Source organism: Zootoca vivipara, chromosome 9 (genome assembly GCF_965207765.1).
Source record: "Zootoca vivipara chromosome 9, rZooViv2.hap1.1, whole genome shotgun sequence".
NCBI lineage: Eukaryota > Metazoa > Chordata > Lepidosauria > Squamata > Lacertidae > Zootoca > Zootoca vivipara.
Genome location: NC_142592.1, coordinates 31,638,397 through 31,657,556, shown reverse-complemented (window position 1 = coordinate 31,657,556; position 19,160 = coordinate 31,638,397). Strand labels below are relative to the sequence as shown.

The window sequence follows — 19,160 nt, the reverse complement described above, 5'->3', positions numbered from 1 at the left end:
AATAAAAAGACCTCTCTAAAAGTGGTTTGTTGGTACTCAAATTCCTTTGCACTGCCATCGCAGAGAGTGACAAAGAGGTGTGGAGATTAAACAACCTTGTGAGGTTTTCCTTAATAACAGAGATAGAAAGCATATAAGGCTTAGAACTGTTAAGCTGCAAATTGGCAAGAGCCTTTGGAATCAAATTAAATGTCAGGGTGTCAAGGGAAATGGTTAGTGCAGTCCTTCTGTGATTGCTTTTTAAGATGGTTTATTGCAGCTCTGATCTAGACAATCCCTCTTTGTTTTGGGGAATTCCAAGGTGTGTCCATAGCAGGCGGTGAACACTCTAATCGAGAGCAGAGTGTACAAAAGGGAGGAGGGTGAAGGTGGCAAATGAATGGGCCAGAAGCAGGATTAATCTTGGGATAAGTGGTGCCTGTCTGATGAAGCAGAAAGAGAGCTAGACTCCTAGTCTGGGTGGGGCAGGTGCTGGCTGGAGAAGAAGCCACTCCCTTGAAGAGGCTTCCTGAGGGAAGCAGCCTCAGGTGTAAGCAAGTCATAAGGAGGACGGGCAAATTCAGTAGTTCCCTTCTTAGCTTGCGGCAGGGTTGTAATTAAGGGCGGGGGAGAAATTTGGTTCGCTTTGCATTTCAACGTGCACTTAACAAATTCAGCCGTGAACTTCATCTAATTCACACTATCCGAAACAATATGGGAAGCGAAACACAGCCATCTTTCAAAATCTGCACAACGCCGAATCTTGCAATGTCGTTCTCCTGCCAAGTAATGTATAAAACAATACATATATTCCTGGGTAAATTATGCTTTATAAAAATGCATATGATAACCAATAAATACAAATATGCATAATTGAAAATAACAACAAAACTCATTACAGTAGGGCAAACTCATTTGCAAAAAAAAAAAAAAATGTGTGTATTGGACAAAATTGCCTAACTGTGTATACTATTGATGCAGAGGAATACAAAGAAGTCTGAACCATTTATTTCCACAGGAGGAAAATTTAAGTAAAAATCCAAGCGCAGCAACACTTCCTGGGCAGGGAACAGAACGCTGGATGTGCTGTGCTTCCTCCAGGTTGGGATTTTGTGCTTGCATTCCTTCCATTCCTTGCTTGAAATGCATCTGCGGGAGACGGTGGGTGTGCGGCTGAGCAGGGAACTGTGAAGCTCTGCAGAGATAGCAAGGTAGGAGGGTGGAGCCGGGGCAGGCAGAGGCCTCTAACTCACAGAACACAGCAAGCAAAAAGGTACAAGTTTCAAAAGCGTTTAAAAAAAAAAGCATTTTTCCTTCTTGGGGTTTTTCAGGTCTTGACAGGAGAAGAAAACCCTTCAGGGGAAAGGGAAAGTTTGCATGGTTCCTGCTTCAGTGTGTCTTTGGCTATGGAATTTCTCTCGCTGACAGTCAAGTACTCCTGGCAGGAATTAATACTAATTTTAATGGCGCAACTGCGGCATGACTGTGTGAACAGAGTAATTGGCTTTTCACTGAAATACAGGTCATCTGTATAGATTTTGGGTGTGTTAATAATCTCTTTTTAAAATAAAAAAAATGCAATTTAAAATTTACAGATAAACGCAGTGGCAGAGGAAACTGCTCGGGCGCCTGGGGCGGTGTGTCCAGGGGTGGGGCGAGCTGCCCATAGGAGTGGGGCGGAGGTGGGGCGAGCCTCCTATAGGGGCAGGGCACACCGCAGGTCCTCTGGAGTCTGCCTGCCTCCTCCCACTCAGCCACCCTACACCTGGGGAGGAGGCAGCAGGTGGACCGTTGGGGCAGAGTGGGGCCTGCGCATGCCCAAGCCACCGTGTCTCTCCCAGGAGAGATGCGGTGGCTTGTGCACGCTGCAGGCCCTGCGGTGAGTGCCACCCAGCATTTTATCACCCCCCTCAGTGGGGACACCCAGGGCAGACTGCACCCTTTCCTCCGCCCCTGGATAAATGTCTTCTTTTTCTTTACTATTACCTACATGGTCTACTTCAGGCATGTCAAACCTGCGGCCCTCCAGATGTTTTGGCCTACAACTCCCATGATCCCTAGCTAGCAGGACCAGTGGTTGGGGAAGATGGGAATTGTAGTCCAAAACATCTGGAGGGCCGCAGGTTTGACATGCCTGGTCTACTTATTCTATACATGTTCGTATCCTCTATATAATAATTGACTTTCCCCTACTTTAATGCATTTCAGGGGTGCATGTTTTCCACTTTGCCCACATGACACCAGGCCAATCCGCACCATACATTTAAAGCACATGACTCCCCCTGCCCCAATCTTTCTTAAGGGTGCTGGGAATTTTAGCTCTGTAGCTCCGTGAGGGGAAAGCAACAATTCCTAGGATTATTTGTGGGAAAACATGTGTTTTAAGTGTGTGTTGGATGTGCTTTAAATGTATGTTGTGATCTTAGCCCAGAGATGGAAAGAAGATAAAGTCCCTACCAGAGAAGAATGGCAAATCAAACTGTTGGATTATGCTGAAATGACAAAACTGACCAGAAAGCTCAGGAACCAAGAAGACCAAAACTCTAATAAAGAATGGGGGGGGATTATAATTTATCTTGGAGACCACTGTCAACAAATGAAAACATTAGGAGTGCAACAACACTTGTAATATAGCAAGTACTATGGATACAATGATGTTGTATAAATCGTGTCCTCCCTAAAAGAGGGCATGTGTTGCGGTGAGACCTAGAGACCGACCTCCTGTGTTGTGGGTGGGTAAGATTGGTCAGCCGCAACACCTGATTGGTAGGTCCCTTGATGTTGGGTTCAATCTGGCCAATGGATTGAGGGACCTATATATACCCATGCACGTGACCCAGAGCTTCCTCTTTTGGTGTGTGCATTCGGAACACCCGCCCACCTCTCCCTACTTTTAGGGCTTGTTGCACATGACCTTGCTATGCCGTCGTGTGTCGTCTGTCGTTGGGGCAGGGGCATGGCAGGAATTTTCCCCACTCAGCTGATTGGCTGTTGCCATTTGGGCTTCACCTGCCATGTAGCAAATCGTCACAACTTGTAAGGTTGCGGATAGGCACTGGTTCAGGTGATAGGGATGGGGAAACGCTCTCGCTATCCCTATGTGAAGGGTATTCCGTTAAAGGAATCCAGGGACTCAAATGGTTTGGTCAACCCCTGAGAGGGGGTTGTGCCCATGCCTGAGTTCAGGGGGACATCTGGGTGGCAGACATAGTCTGTTCTTGGCTTTTCACGTATCCAGGTGTTCACCCTTGGCTGACCTATGCAGATGCCCTGGGTCAGTGCTGCCTGCAAGGGTGCAGGGAGCTAGTCAAACCAGAGCCTATGCAACCACTCACTTTCTGTAATCAATAAAGTTGTGGCCTAAATTCTGCCAAAAACCAAAACTAAAATTTGAGTCAAGGGTGAATTTATTTAGGGGGGAGGTCTCTAGGTCTGAACATGCAAAATATAGATTATTGTAAAAGATGCAGTAGAAAAGGTTTAATAATAGGGCCCATGGAGTCCAGAGATTTGGAGGAATCTGTAAATGTGGATGTGAATGGTTGTATTGTTATAATTATACACTTATAAAAATCAAATAAAAAATATTTTTTTAAAAAAGTATGTTGTGATCTGACCAGCATTCTCATCTAAGTCACAGCCCACATTTTTGGTTTTTCCTGAACTGTGGCTAATACAGTAAGTTATAAATACAACATAAAACTGTATGTTGCTAGTGTGTGAATGCACCGAAGCACATTGTGCAGGCAGATTACACACACACACACACACACACACACACACACACACACACATTTTGCTGGGTGCCATCTATCACCCTCTACTTCTGTTTGTTCTTCTTTTGAGGATAATGTAGCCATTTTGTTCCTATCAGCCAAAAGGAAAGGATGCAGCATGCCTGCTTCCACTAATTGCTGCTGAAAGAACATTTAAAGCAAATTTAAAAACAAAAACAAATCCAATACCTGCTGTTTTGTTCAGCACTTCTTCTGCACAAAACAGCTTTGTTAGAAATAAAAATGAAATTGGCCCTAGCAGGTACAGGAGGTGGGAAAGAAAATGAAAAATGCTGTCTCCAAACCTCTTCCCCCGAATTTGCTCTCCCAGACCTTTCTTGACTGTTTGTGCTTGTGTGAGATAGACGTGCTGTTTATGTTCTTCTCTGAGTCACACAGCAGCTTTTTGTCTTGGGCAGGGGTCCTGGAAGTCAAAGGTGCCCCATGCCTCTACCTGCCCTGGCAAGGTGCTCTTTGGCTGTTGACTATTTATGTGGCAGAGCCAAGAGTGACACACAGATATATATTTATTTTTAAAGCTGCTCTTTTACGCAAATCTGGTCGATTGCCATTTTGTCCTCTGCAAAGTATGCTTGAAACCTTGGGCTTTGGTGATAATTTGCTATTATCCTACTCCATGAAACATTTAAATAAAAACAGCAACGGTTTGTGCAATACCTGTGTGCATGCCCAAAAGGGGCGTCGGGTGTGGGTGGGAAGCATCAATTTAGGTTTAAATTTAAAGTACTCATGTGTGGATGAAAGTGAGAAAAAACATACATGGAAAAATCAGATCTGTGTGACCACACCTTGAGGTGTAAATAGCCTTTGTTAGGAGCTGCGACAAATCTTCTAGCACATTTCTTTTTAGCTTCAGACATTTTCAGATAAAACAGAAACAGAGCTGCAAGTTCCCCCCGTTTATTGACTTGCTGAGACAATAACATTCAAGGGCTGGATTTGATTAGGAGGAGAAGGAACACTGGCAGCCACTTTAAGTGGTATCTCACACTTCTTTCTCTCTCTTCAGTGGTACTGCAATTATTAAATTTCACAAGTGAGACTGTTCCCCCCCACTTCTTTTTGTTGTTTTGTTCCTAGCTGAGGGATGGAGAGCTGTGATTCTCCAGATGTTGTTGGACTCCAACTCCAATCAGCCCCAGCCAGGAAAGTTGATCGTCAGAGATTATGGGACTTGCAACGTTTTGAGAGCCACAGGTTAGTCACTCCCGGTGTATAGGAATCAGTGATGAAATGAAAAACAGATAAGAGAGGTGCAACCAGTTTCAAAGTCTGCCCACAGACCACAGAGACTCAAAGCTGAGCATAATAGAAGTTACAGCTCTATGGTATGGTTTCTACTCTGGACTCAGAAATTCATTCTTTAGAAGATTATTACTGCCTGCTCATATGTATCAGTTCAAAGGACTGGGCATCTGTGTTCCAGCGCCAGTCCACTATGATCAATGTTCCTCATGTAAGGCGCCCAGGGATAAGGCACCTTTTCTTGGTATAGAAGGGGATTTTCAACATATGTAGACACAATTCCGAACCATTAAAACTAGTAGAGAAGAGGAAACTTAGTAGATCTTGTAAGCTATGCCTGCTGAAATCCCCCTCTGCTACACATTTATTAAAAGGGCATGAAATTTTCCTCTTTTGCAACCTTTATGTCAGTTGTTGTTGTTGTTTAGTCGTGACCCCATGGACCAGAGCACGCCAGGCACTCTGGCATCAAAAGTCAGAGCTGTTAGAGCAACACTCACCATTAGATAGCTGCACATCGCACAGTGTATGCTGGATGGGAGGTGAATGACTTCGTGTGTGTATGAGAGAGAGGGAAAGAGAGGGGGGGGGCAAGGATGGCATCAGACCCATGTACATTGTCCTACAGAATACTATGAATAGTTCAAATGTGTTGCAGCATCAAAATGAAAAAGTCATCCTTGGAACCAAAGGTCTTAATAATTTTAGATCAGTAGCAAATGTTCCCGGGCAAGTTCCTTGAGTGGGTGACCACCAACCCAAGCCAGACTAATGGAGAAGACTAATTTCTGGACCCATTTCAATTGGGGTTTAGGCTACTTGTCGGTTTGCATTTAATTATATGTATTTTGTACGTTTTGGAGGGGGTGTTTTTGTATTGATGTAATTCACCTTGGGACTCTTATGGTGTAAGGTGATGATTGAAAATGAAATCATCATAATTCATAATGGATATTTGTTTTACATAAAAAGACCTAAGATTTGGCTGGAGATTTGGTGTAAACCAATTCATAGGGATCCCTCTGTTTAACAAAAGTTACAGAAGTTAACCTCACAACTATTCAGTATTATAGGAGCAAAGGTCCGCATAACATTTTAGCGTTGTACAAATTATTTTGTTAACCTTGCACAGGTATATCACTCTAAAGCTGTTGCCGAAATAATCCGTTGTTTGAGAACAACAACCCTGGAGTCTACCCCTCAAATTCATAGAACAGGTAAATAGTTGGAGAAGAGGAATATCTATGAACATTGCTCAAGCTATCAAAAGGAACACTTGGTCTCTGATCTATGCTAAAACCAAGGTCATTGTATCTGCTAGATAGCTCAGAGCATTGATGATTCCTAGAGATAGCCAGGGATAGCAGGTGCTCCCTCAAATCTGTCCCACAATCCCATTCACCATCCATATGGAGCCATTCAGTTTTTGGCCACAGTATATTAAGATATTCTGCAGCATCCATGGTTTAGGTCCCTGCTCCACAGATAATTTGTCTTTGCTGCACCCTTGCTTTCTCCACCTCCCCCAGTTTACCCTGACCCAGAGTTCATTGGCTGATGATTAATAAGACTCCTGCTGAACAGGGTAAAATCTTCAAATATTTCAGGTATTTGCATTTCATAAGTAATGTACCTGGAAAGGTTGTTTGGGAACAACAGGGCTTTAAGAATGCAAAAGAATGAAAGCTTTTGCATAGTTGAAAAGAGGCAGCCTTATGTATCTGATCTTTAAAAGTAGATGGAAGGGAAGATGGCTCTCCAGTGATGAAATATAGAGACTGTTCGGGGTCAGAGAAAGCTCTCCTACAAGACCCTGTTCCCGCTGTGACAGCACTGTTGAGAGCTGAGATCGGAACCATTGTTAAAGTTGACTGCAGAGAGCTCTGGTATCATACTAGCTGAAATTGCAGAAAATAGGCAGTAAACGATTGCCAAAGAAATGTTACCTAGACCAAATATCTAAAGGTATTAAAACCAGCTGGGCCAAGAAACGAAATGTGATTATGTCAAAATATGCCTTTAATCCTGATGAACTGAAAGCTGCCCCTGCTGTAGATTTGGCAAAGATAAGATTTTTTATTTATTTAAAAAAACCAGGATTAAAGAGATTAATGTACAGCTCGGCATGGATTATTTGCATCATATGCAGTTTTCTTCATAGTACAGTATAGAGTTATAAAAACAAGCTGTGTTTTTGAATTTTATTTGGCCAATTTGAAATTCTGTACCTTGCGGAAACTTTTACCGCCCTCTAATTTCGGACAATTGGTGTATTTAGATGGGAAATGTGCCAAGATTCCCAATCAATGAGAGGCTGTGTATTGGTGACCTGCAGTCCACGGAAAATGTTGCCCATTACATATAGTGCTGTCTATTGTATTCAGCACCTAGTGAGAGAGCTTTTTCTTTTAACTGACATTCTAGCCGGCTCATTTTGATAAGAGCATTTTTTTTGTGTGTGTGTGCTATCAGGTAAAGTACCCAACACATAAGGCCGCCTTGTATCTATCTGTGGTCCAGAGACAGAAGTTTGCACAACACTCAGCACCTTGCTCTGCAGATCGTTTTACACGGCACTTGTCCATTTGCTTTGATTCCTTTAGATTATGAGGCTAAGTGACAATGTGCCGTTTTCCCCATCTGATTGTAACATCCTGTTTACCTTCCACAGTGCCCCCCACCCCTTCGTGCTGACTTAAAGCCAACCGTCCAAGTGTCCCTATTTTCCAGGGACAGTCCCAGATTTACCAGGCTATCCTGGTTTCTGATTAGATCCCGGAATGTCCTGCTTTTCTTTAGGACGTCCCTATTTTCATTGGAGAAATGTTGGAGGGTATGGAGTTATGTGACCCCTTAAGCCAAGGAGATAAGTAACTATGCAACCTTTAGAATACATCTGAAGGCAGCCCTGTAATAGGGAAGTTTTTTTAAAATGTTTAATATTTTATAATGTTTTTATATATGTTGGAAGCCACCCAGAGTGGCTGGGGCAACCCAGTCAGATGGGTATGGTATAAATAATAAAGTAGTAGTAGTAGTAGTAGTTGTTCTTGTTATGAAACAGGACATCCCTAATTTCCTCAGAGAAATTTTGGGTGGTATGTTATAGTTAAGAACCAATAAGTTAATAGTGGCCTCAATTCCAAGTACACTTACTTGGGAAGAAGCTACATTGAAATCAATGGGAGATGAATGGGTTCACCTTTACTCTTTCATTCATGAATCACAGAACACACTATACTGAATGCAGTGTTAATAATGGTACCCTCCCTATTTCTCTTCCTCCCTTTGTAGTTATACTTTATTAGGCTTCTGAACCCGCAGCTCCACCCCTACCATTAGTCAGAGTGAGGTGACCGTCTCAAGCAGCTAATTTTGAGTGTCATGAAAATAATGTTATTTAATGTTATTTAATAAATTGCTGTTGTATTTTTATTGCCTTGGGGATCAGAGTGGGAAAGGAAGAGAGCCGTGTCTGAAACAGCCCTTTTATCACACTACTGTACAGTGAAGATCCACACTTTGAAGGTAGAAGTATATTTAAAAGGGCACTGGTATAACATGGCATCAACAAATAGGAATTTATGATCTTTTCACATACAAAAAACTATTTAAAAATAGACCTATGTAGTTTGAAAAACCTATTTGGGTTTTAGCATAATTAATTGTGACTCATAACTGAGTTTATGAAATGCTACAAACTTCCCAATGTTTAACTTTAGAAGCGCTTCTGCTCAAGTAGTTTCTTAAAGAAATTTTCCCTGGTGGGGGATAATTGAAAGTGTACTTTTAACCATGAAAACTGCATTCAACTTTCATAAAAATATAACTTAACCTAACAAAGCAATACTACAACCAATGTGTTTTAATATCAAATGTGATTGAAGTACTGTAAATTTAGCACTTACATTTAACAACAATCTGCCCTGGGACCTTATGGTTTAGGTAGAGAAGAAATCTTATACATAGAATAACAATGAAAATAAATTGTGAAACTTAAATTTCCCAGTATGCGATTGAATTTCTCCCCCCAAAATAACAGCAGCCTGGAAGCAGCCTACTTCACATTGGCATAATCACACTGACAAAATCAGTTGGTAACTGAGGACAGCATTTTCTATTGCCTTCTAACCCCACTTTGGAAATTCCTTTAATTCTTTGCCACAGTTATTTTCCATGTGGCAAAGAGGTCCATAGTTCAGCTTCCTTAAAGCTAAGTATAGCCATTGGCTCTGGAGGTATTGTAACTCAGATGTTCCATTTTAGGCAGAATTATTTGCTGATCCAGAGGCCCTAAGTGGAGAAGTCTTTTTATTTCATATTCCCCTCCCCATATACTTCTCAAAGTATTTTACTTATCTCCTGTAATTTCTTCTTCTTTCATACTTAATATATACCTTATACCTCCAAAGCTACTTTCATCCTTCTTCTCAGCTCCTTTGTAGATTCACTTCCTCCTCTGATAATAGCTTTCTTCTCTTCTTCCTATCTGTTCCCAGTGGATGAAGAAGACTCACTGTTAATTGTTTTCTAATTTCCTTCAACACTTCCTCTGGCTCTTACCCCTTACAGGAGGGGGACCTTCCTTCATGCCTTCATACCCTCCAACAATTATCCAATGAATATAGGGATGTCCCATTACTATATATACCCCACACATCTTACTGGGTTGCCCTAGCCACTCTAGGCAGCTTCCATTGTATATAAAAACATAATAAAACATTAAACATCAGGGGTGTCCAAATTTTTTTCAAAGAGGGCCAGATTTGATGAAGTGAATATGCGAGAGGGCCGACCAAACTTGTTGACCTTTTTTTTTAGGATTGAAGCTGTTGACCTTCTTTTAGGGTTTTATCCCAGGAAATAAACTGCCACGGGGGCCGGGTGAAACCGACCAGGGGACCGGATTAGGCCCCTGGGCTGGACTTTGGACGTGCCTGCTATACAGGATTACCTTCAGACAGTTTGGGAGTTGGATAAATCCAACATTTCTCCAGTGAAAATAGGGACAACCTAAGGAAAACTGGGACATTAAACTGAGATTAAGAGTCTATTAAACTGAACTAATTGTGGGTTAGAGTGACTGACCAGTTTAAGAACCTTATCAAAAACCAGATCAAAGCATGTGGCACATGCCCAGCTTTTTGTTGTTGAAGATCCCAATTCTCTGCAACACTAATAAAGTCTAGCTTTGAAATTGTGCCATTTTAAATGTCAGCTGCACACTGGAGAAAGGCTGCTCAGTGAATGTGTGCCCCCCCCTGCTTTTCTGAGTGTAAACTCTTATCCTTTTAAATTAGACATGAAGCAATAGTTTGGATAGAATAGTGTCTTTGGGCAAATCTGTTTACTGTCTTTTTTCTTTCAACATTTCCCCTGACTTGCAGTGTTATTGTATGATCCCTATTTATACATTCCAGGGATGCAGGTCGCTAGATTGGTGCTGTTCATGGATCTCAGCAGTTCAAAGCTGATTTGGCAGGGAACGGATAGGGTGTGTGGTTTGGATTAGAATCAAATTGGGTTTAGTTAATCCTGATTTGGCTGGGGTTGATGTGAAACAAAATAACTAGGGAGGGGGTGGGAAATCCTAGTGTAATGGTAATCAGCTTCTGGGAGGCTTGGACAATAGTGCCAGAGTGTACGATGATAAGCAATGAACAGATTAATGTGGCCTGAGAATTTGAAAGGCATGAGAAATGACCAGAACTCGACCTGAGAACATTTCCACTCCCCCAGAGAATCTGAACTATCCAAGTAAAGTTGAAACCTAGAGGCAGTAGGGGCTGAATAGTAAAGATTACTCAATTCAGCCTGGTAAGAATGTTGAAAAGTCTACAGCAAGCTAAACATTATGAACATTTCTTCATTTCTACACTGAGTTGCAAAACTTAGTATTTGGTTCTATGAAGCTCGCCTTATTTATAAAATCCCAAACACCTTTATTTCCCTCTGCTCTCTTTTGTCTCTCTCTGTGTTTCCCCCTCCCAAGTTTTGGCAGCCAAAGTCTCTCTCTCTCTCTCTCTCTCTCTCTCTCTCTCTCTCTCTCTCTCTCTCTCTCTCTCTCTCTCTCTCTCTCTCGGAATCTGGAAAAAGTCTTTGGCTCTTCAAGTGAGTGTTTTGTCCCAGCATTCTGTATTCCTGTGAGACCCTCAACAACATCCTTTGCCAATTTCAGCCTTGCGTTCCGTGTCTCACTGTCAAATCACAGGCGTAGAAGGGCTCTGACTTCCAACTTGCTCCAGCCATCCTGTTTGCATGGTAACAATGGGCTTCTTGGCATTTGCTGCAATGTGCTAAGACATGTTTCCATAGGGCATGCTTCCTGGCAAAGGCAGGAGATGGATGAGCTCTGCTATCGGGGACTGGATGCTCATCGTTTCTGCACCTTTATGTTATAATGCCACTAAAAATAAAAATTGCTTGGAACTTCCTCTGAAAACAAAGAAACACGACAACTTTAAAAGTCCTGGTTTTTGTGTAATAGAGAGCTCTTGCTAATAGAAATAGCTGCTAGAAAATACAATTTTCACTTGAAGGCAGAAAAAGAAGTCTTTCTGAAGAAACAGCAAATTCAGTTAAATTTAAATACTGCTTAATTGCAGTCGTCTCTAACTTCCCAAAGTTAACTTCAGTGCTAATCCTCTCTTTTCCAGGCTTAAGAAAAGAACATGAAATGATGGGGGAATTTGTTCTATGTTGGTCTCAACATACTGCCACCATTAATAGCAATTTTATCAATATTAACTTGGCTACTTCTAGCCTCTGATTAACTTTATCAGATAAAATGTGGACCATTTGGATGAAGCTTATGGACCATTGGTGGTCTGTGGACCACAGCTGGCAAATCTAGACAGTGTTGTAGATTTAATTCTGTTTCCTTAAATGCAATGGAATGCACTGAATGAATATTGAAGCCCATTGTTTTCTGTGCATTCCATCTTTCGTAGCAAATCGTTCTGGTAAAATGTTTTTGAGTATAGAGGTCATAATTCAGATGTGCATCCACTGCACACCTGAACTCTGTGGTCCCTGCCGGGTGAATATTGGACCTCTGCTGATCTCCGAGCTGCTTGAATTAATCACAGGGCCAGCATGGGAAGTGTAGTCTTTCCGCGACTGAAGGAAACCTATGAGGTGCTTACACCCCAAGCAATTTCTTTCTGTGCTTCACTCCCGTTTTAGTATTAAAGAGCTTAAATGAAAGCAGGGGGGGGAACCTCTTTTGCAGATGCTCTTGGCAAGCAGGGGGTTCCAAACAGATTAAAATACCTGTGCTGCTCTTTGGATTTCGCCACGGGCGTAGAATGTTCAATGATATTATGTTGTCTACCAAGGATCTGGATCGGTTGTGTTGCACACAATGAAGCTTAAGTACAAAGGCATCCTTACTTGGAAGTATAAACTATTAAGATAAATAGGACTGGAGTGAGAATATGAGCAACACAACCCACTTTGCTATGATTTTAATATGCCAGGAACAGTAACCGTTTTCATTTTATTTGACCTCCTCAGAACCTTGTGAGTCAGGCTGCTTTTGTTTGTTTGTTTCATAGGGACTAGAGGCTGAGAGATATAGGGACTTGCCAGGACTTGCCAGAATCCATTGCAGAATTAGATGTGCCCAAGCCCATTGGTTTCAATCACCTTATTCATGCTGCTGTCTATGCTGGGTTTTGTCCAGTGAATGCCGTGCAACTTGAAACGTATCCAAAACATTGTACTTAGACAACCTTCTAGCCTGAGAAATACTCTGGCTCTTACGCTTTAAAAAAACCATTTCATGAATTCCCGCCCTTCTGATTTTTCTTTTCTTTTTTCGTCTCTTTAGTGTACTGACCCGTAAGCCTGACCAAGTTTAAAAATAACCTCTGAAAAATGTGCAGTTATCTTGCATGCTCCTGTGAGTATGCCGCGGTATCTTTTCAATGTGTGTAAAATAGAGGTGTTACATTCATAGTCTTTTTCTGCCATCTTGTGACAAATATGTCCCACTGCAATGAAAAATCCAGCCCTATAAATTATTTTCAGGCAGCGATTGTATATGCACTTCCCTAGAGATCTGTCTCATTGAACTAAGAGAGGCTTCCTTCTGTGCATTGTCATACCATGCAGAGGAACAAGCCTTACTTATTAGAAATTAATAATAATTATAATTAATAGTAGTAGCAGTAGAGGGTTGGCTGAAAAATAATGTTATTTGATATTAGAATCAGATCCAAGGGCACCACCACACAGCATCCACATATTTTGTTATTTACTTATTGTTATTTTATATTTTTTATGACTGTATTATATTTATACCCCACCTTTTCTTCAAGGTGCCATGCATGGTTCTCCTCCATCCCCATTTTATCCTCCCTGAGAGACTGTGATTGACTTGGCAAGCTTTATAGCTGAGTGGGGATTTGAACCCTGGTCTCCCTGGTCCTAGTCCGATACTCTTAACCACTACACCACACCAGCTCTTGCTCTGGTTCAGCAGGCTGTTTCTCAGGCCATCACCGTGAACTTCTCAGAAGAAAGTGAGCTATAGACAGTGCTTCCCCCCAGGGGTACTCGGCAGCACGCAGTACCGACTCCTCTTTTTGTTGTTGTTAAAAAGTGTGGCGCTTACTTAACAGTGTCATGGTGAGTACCGGCACCTCTTTTTCCAGGAAAAAAGCACTGGATATTGATATAATAATAAATAAGAATAAACAACAAACAAATGGCGTGGCTTATGCTGAGAGCCAGCCTGGCCTGAGAATGCTGCATATGCACTTAGCAGACTGGATAAAACCAATGCTGATCTGGTCTGCACCTCCTGCTGAGCTGCAGTATCTTGAAGAGAAACTTGCACCCACTTTGCTCCTCCCCAGAGTTTTTAGGTCAGTGCAGTGTGTGAGCCAAGCTAAAGTTTGGCTTAGCATGCTGGCCTAACTGCTATTATGGTTAAAGTATCTGCTCTTTAACCATGTCCTACTATAACCATATGACTATTGGGACGCACATGGCGCTGCGGGTTAAAGCACACAGCCTAGGGCTTGCTGATCAGAAGGTCGGTGGTTCAAATCCCCACGACGGGGTGAGCTCCCGTTGCTCGGTCCCAGCTCCTGCCAACCTAGCAGTTCGAAAGCACGTCAAAGTGCAAGAAGATAAATAGGTACCACTACAGCGGGAAGGTAAACGGCATTTCCGTGTGCTGCTCTGGTTCGTCATGGCCACATGACCTGGAAGCTGTACACCGGCTCCCTCAGTCAATAACGCGAGATGAGCGCCACAACCCCAGAGTCGGTCACGACTGGACCTAATGGTCAGGGGTCCCTTTACCTTTACCTTATAACCGTATGACAAACCTTGGCTCTGCAGATCAGGGATAGGGAGTAGAGGCTTTAACTAGGAACCTGGGTCTGAACGACATGTGAAGCCAAACCTCTGCTAAGCTGCCATCCCATACTAATATAAAATGCCCTCGAAGGAGCAAAGGAGCTGCATTCTCTTCCTCAGGACCCAGCAACATAGTTTGAGAATGCAACCACTGTGTACAGCTATAGACAATCATGTAGCTTTTGAAAACCACTAAACTGGGAGTACCTTTATTAAAGGGCAAAAGTTAGCCAATGTTTATGAAACATCCTATCTGCAAAAAGGACATTTTCATGAAATGATAACAATAATACAATACCTTTGTTACCGAATCTATGTACAAAAAATGTGAGAAAGTTTCCTTATTTATTTTTGATTTTTTTTCATTTGTACATCTCAAATTGGTTGCCAAAATATAAAAAAACCAAGAAACAGCAACAGTTTAAACATCCTAATAGCCATAATAACAGTATGATTTCAGGAACTGCAACAGCCAGAACAGAAAAAAACCAAAAAGAAAAAGAAAAAAAGAGCTAAGTCAGGAAATGGACTTTCTCAAGCAAGTGCTGAGATTCCTGTTAGTTTTTCTTTTAAAATAATGACTAAGAACTTGGATGGGGGAGGGGGAGGGGGAGGAATCTTTTTTCTTTTTTAAAAAATTAGGTCAGGAAGAAAAATGTGCTAAATCTGTCCAGTTCTGCATAGCTTTTAAATTAGCTCCCTGGAGCTTATTTTCAGCTCCCAGCCTCTCACTGGTGACAGATAAGCTGTCCATGACACAGGCTTTGGAATCTCATAAAGTTCATTTCCTTAAGTAAAGCTTAGAATGGTCTCCTTCTCTCTCCCAGCACCTGCTTTTGTGAGTGAGCCTCCTTCATTCCTTTAACCTGAAGCAGTGGTCCATGCATCGTGGGTGGAAAGGTATGTTTTTAATTTGAAGGACCCTCCCTGTTTTGCTTGCATGAAGTGCTCCTTATTCCCATGTCTTCATTCCACTCAGCATTCCAGTCATTCAGAGACTCATACTGTTTTACATGGTCTGATGCCCTGCGGTTATGCTCTACTGTAAAATGAGGGATATTTTGTTTCGGCTTAAATGATCCATCCTGGGAAATTCCCCTACCTGGATTAATGAGCTTCTGTGGACACCTGGGAAGAATTTGAAACCTGGGCCTGTTAGAACTAGTTAGGGCTCCCTGACAACCGTGCGGAACGGATTGGCGCAACAGCTCCAAGCTATATCCTTCACTCTGATCATGGCTTGTCATTGTAGAAGTGAACCTGGATTGTGATTTATCACAAAGGCTGGCTAATTAAACAAACGAGCTGTACTACCTGTGGTCTGATGTTGGTTTGTTGTGAAACTGACCAGAGTTTGTCACAAGCCACAACCTCTGTTTTCCCCACAATGGCCTGATTTGTACAACACAGTAAGTTATTTTTGTGGGGGGGGGGGCGGGCTCAGACTTTCCACCCCTAGGGCCCACTTGAGCTAAGAGGTTGCGAGGTTCTGGAAAGCCAGAGTGTGCCCTGGTTGTCAATGGTGAGATGAAATTAGCAGAAACTCAGACACACACTGATGAAATCCTTCTGATCATGTATGAGAACATGAGCCCATGAATGTGAAACATCATTCTTTGTATTTTCATGTAGCGCTAAAGCATTCTTGTTGCAGCAAGACCAGAAAATTATTTTCTTGCTTCCTGACAAGTGCTCCCTCTAAGTCTTCCACAACATGGTGTCAGAAATAAAAATTTAAACCCACTGATTTATATTGGACTGGTGGAAATTGGCAAAGGAAAGTCTTTAAAAAGAAAATGAAAATTGACAACTAGATTATACATTATGAAATGAGAAGAATAAGCTTAGTCAAGGATAGTGACATTTGCTGCCCAGTCAGTTGACCCTCTAATTCCTTTTGGCATGCAAAGCAATGAAGTAGAAAAGGGTGAGTTGACATTATTCTGTTAATCCACAGAAAAGACAGCCCTTGTTCTGGAGGGGAAACATGTGCCATCAAATTAAGGTCTCTGTTGTTTGTGCCGCCTTTCCATATGTAGCAGAAAAGGTGGTTCACTCCCTATTTTGCCATGTGAGGGAAACTCCAGTTAGTTCGAAAAGCCAAGAACTAAGGTCCCCTCCTAAGACTGATGTTTGATCGAAAATGTAATCTGCAGCATGTTCTTGACACAATAATTCTATATTAGTTGTGGATTTATTCCCCAGTGTTACCACATTTCTGCTTTCTGGAGGGGATGTAGCACATCAAAAAGCAGGACAAGAATAAACCAGGTTGCCTATGGTATAAAATGATTTCAGCAAGAGGTTATGCACTGATTTGAAGCAAAGCAGTGTGGCTGCCCCAAAGCCTTTGGAGGCACAAACAATATTGAAATAGTATTGTGTGTAACTGCCCCAAGAGCACCAATAACCAAGAATGTGCAATGAAAAGGATGTCTGGGTGTCTAAACCTCAGTTGGTTCTCATGGGGAGATACCATGTTTTCCCATTACATCTGAAGCCCCCTTTCTCATAATACGGCTAGCATAACAAGCATGTTCAGACACCAGAAGAATTCAGAATCTTTGCTTTTGATTAACCACCACGCGCCATGTCATTTGGACCAGAAATACAGATTAATTTAATTTAAACAAGCGAGCTTTCAAAACCATGGTTTGAAGTTGACTTGTTTTAAGTTAACCAGAGGTAATGCTAACCACAGTTTGTCAGTCTGGATGGTTAACCAAAAGCAGAAACACAGCCTTCTGTATATCTCCCAGCTGTGCAGGAAGAGCAGAGGAAGTGTATGAGAGAAGCACACAAGCCCAAAGCCTGCTGTGGCTCATTCCTGCATGACCTCGTAGCACGAAACCATGGTTTAGTGTGATGTATGAATGTGTCTTTATGTCTATGCCGCTGATTAAAACTATGTCATATCAAACTTAAGTAAATTAGTTCCAGGATGCAAATTGTCTGCATTGTTGTATTTGTGAGCAACATTAAGAAAATTTCCTCTGATTGCCTGTGAAGTACTCTATAAAATGATATTTTATGCAGGGGTTCCAGTTTCTTCTTATGAAAGGGAAAGGTCAATCCAAGGGGTCAACTGCAGGGTAGGCTGTCGGTTGCTAAATGATTCTGGTGAAGGAGTCCAATGACACTTGGTCCCAACCAGACCAAAGAAAGGCAGAAACCTCATATTTTCTCTCTTTCTTTCACCTGGAGTCTCAAGATTGCTGCTGCTCCTTTGAGACTATGAGCATCTGAGCATATCTTTATAAAGCTTCCTGCTCATTAACAGTTCTTTATTATTATGCTTTTCAGAAGATTATCCTCAGCTGAATGAAACTCTGTGGTATCCAGCACTCCTATGCTTTCCCCTTGGGCTGCTGCTGAGTCCAGTGGGCTTCGGTGCTATCCTCAAATGCATTGTAAAAATCACTGTGGACTTCACGCTTCATTGCTATAAAGCTTTCCTTTGCTCCAGAGAGTGCAAGCTTCAGAGCTTAGGTCTAAGCGCCAGGTTGACACCCCCAGTGCTGCATTACATCATAACTTAGTTTCTCTCTTTCACCTCCCTCCCCTTCCCCCTTATCTCTTGAATTTTCATTCAAATGAAATGTGAAATTTGTAATCATAACGTCAGCACAAACCTTACCCACCATATTCAGTTGAGCTTACTCCAAGGTAAGTATGCAAAGAAACGCAGCCTTTGTCATCCATAGGGCTAGTCGATGGAAGATGAAATCACTGAGAGCTGTTCTCTCATGTTATAGTTCCATGCATTTAAATTCACACCCACATATGGAGGGAGGACATATATAGAGAGCTCTATTGAGAATGGCTACAACTGTGTCTTTTTTCTCAGCCCATTTACATGATTCTGGAAGTAGTCGAAATGTGTGTTATGAGGAGTGCATTATGAGTTTGTGGGTGCCGGGCCTCTCTAATCTCTGGATCCAGTAAGTGTTAGAATTTAATCAAGGCTTGGGGTACTAAGATGTGTGCCAGACACTGATAATCCCTAGATCCAGGAAGTGTTTAAAGTTAATTAAGCCAGATGGTGATGGGCTATTAAAAGGGCTTGTGCTATATGACAACTCCCTCAAAAGGTTAAAGTTGAGAGTTGAGCTGCTATGTGAGCTAGAAGCAGGGGCATCGCAATGGGGCGGGCGGGGGGCGGATCGCCCCGGGTTCCACTCTGGGGGAGGGTGTCACTTGGTGCCCCCATCCCCACGACTCACTAGCCGAGCCTCCAGCCTCTTGGTAAAAAGTCCCGCTGCACATGCGTGTTACGTAGCGGGGTATCGCTGCCCCCCCGCGCCTCCAAAGCTGCACCCCTACAGCTACAAACTCCAGGTAAAAAGCCCACTTGAGCCATGCACCCGGGTGCATGGCAATTTGCCGCCCCAGGTGTCGCGGCGCCTCGCTACGCCCCTGGCTAGAAGCTAGAAATAAAGCAGCAAGCTGGAAAGCCAGAGAGGCAGAATGTGATGTTTGAGGTCTGCTGGAATCCAAGGCTGTGGCTAGGGTAGGAACAAGATCCTTCTGAGCTGTTCATGCTGTGAGTCCCTCCATTATGGGCTCAGGTTGTATATATGTGTGTAAATAAACCATATATCCCAAAGAGACACCATAATCTCTGCTGTACTTCATTCCCAAAAGGAAACACGAACCCTGTGTAAGAACCAGGAATCTCTGGAATCTCACACTGTTCAGAGATACTGCCCCTTGCATTGGTATTGCAGTGTAGAGGATGTGTAGATAAGGAGCATAAGGCTATCAAGGGAC

The 19,160-nt window shown here is 42.5% G+C and overlaps 1 long non-coding RNA gene across 2 annotated transcripts; it reads left to right on the top strand.

Annotated features, from left to right (window-relative positions):
* The first annotated feature begins 1,043 nt into the window (after positions 1–1,043).
* Positions 1,044–19,002, top strand: LOC148684586 (uncharacterized). Of its 2 annotated transcripts, none has more exons than XR_015951786.1 (4): positions 1,044–1,190; positions 4,857–4,973; positions 15,218–15,290; positions 17,694–19,002. It is a non-coding gene; the product is annotated as an uncharacterized LOC148684586 (long non-coding RNA). The 2 variants fall into 2 exon arrangements; XR_015951785.1 differs by having other exon boundaries at positions 1,122–1,252; positions 17,694–17,848.
* Positions 19,003–19,160: the final 158 nt, after the last annotated feature.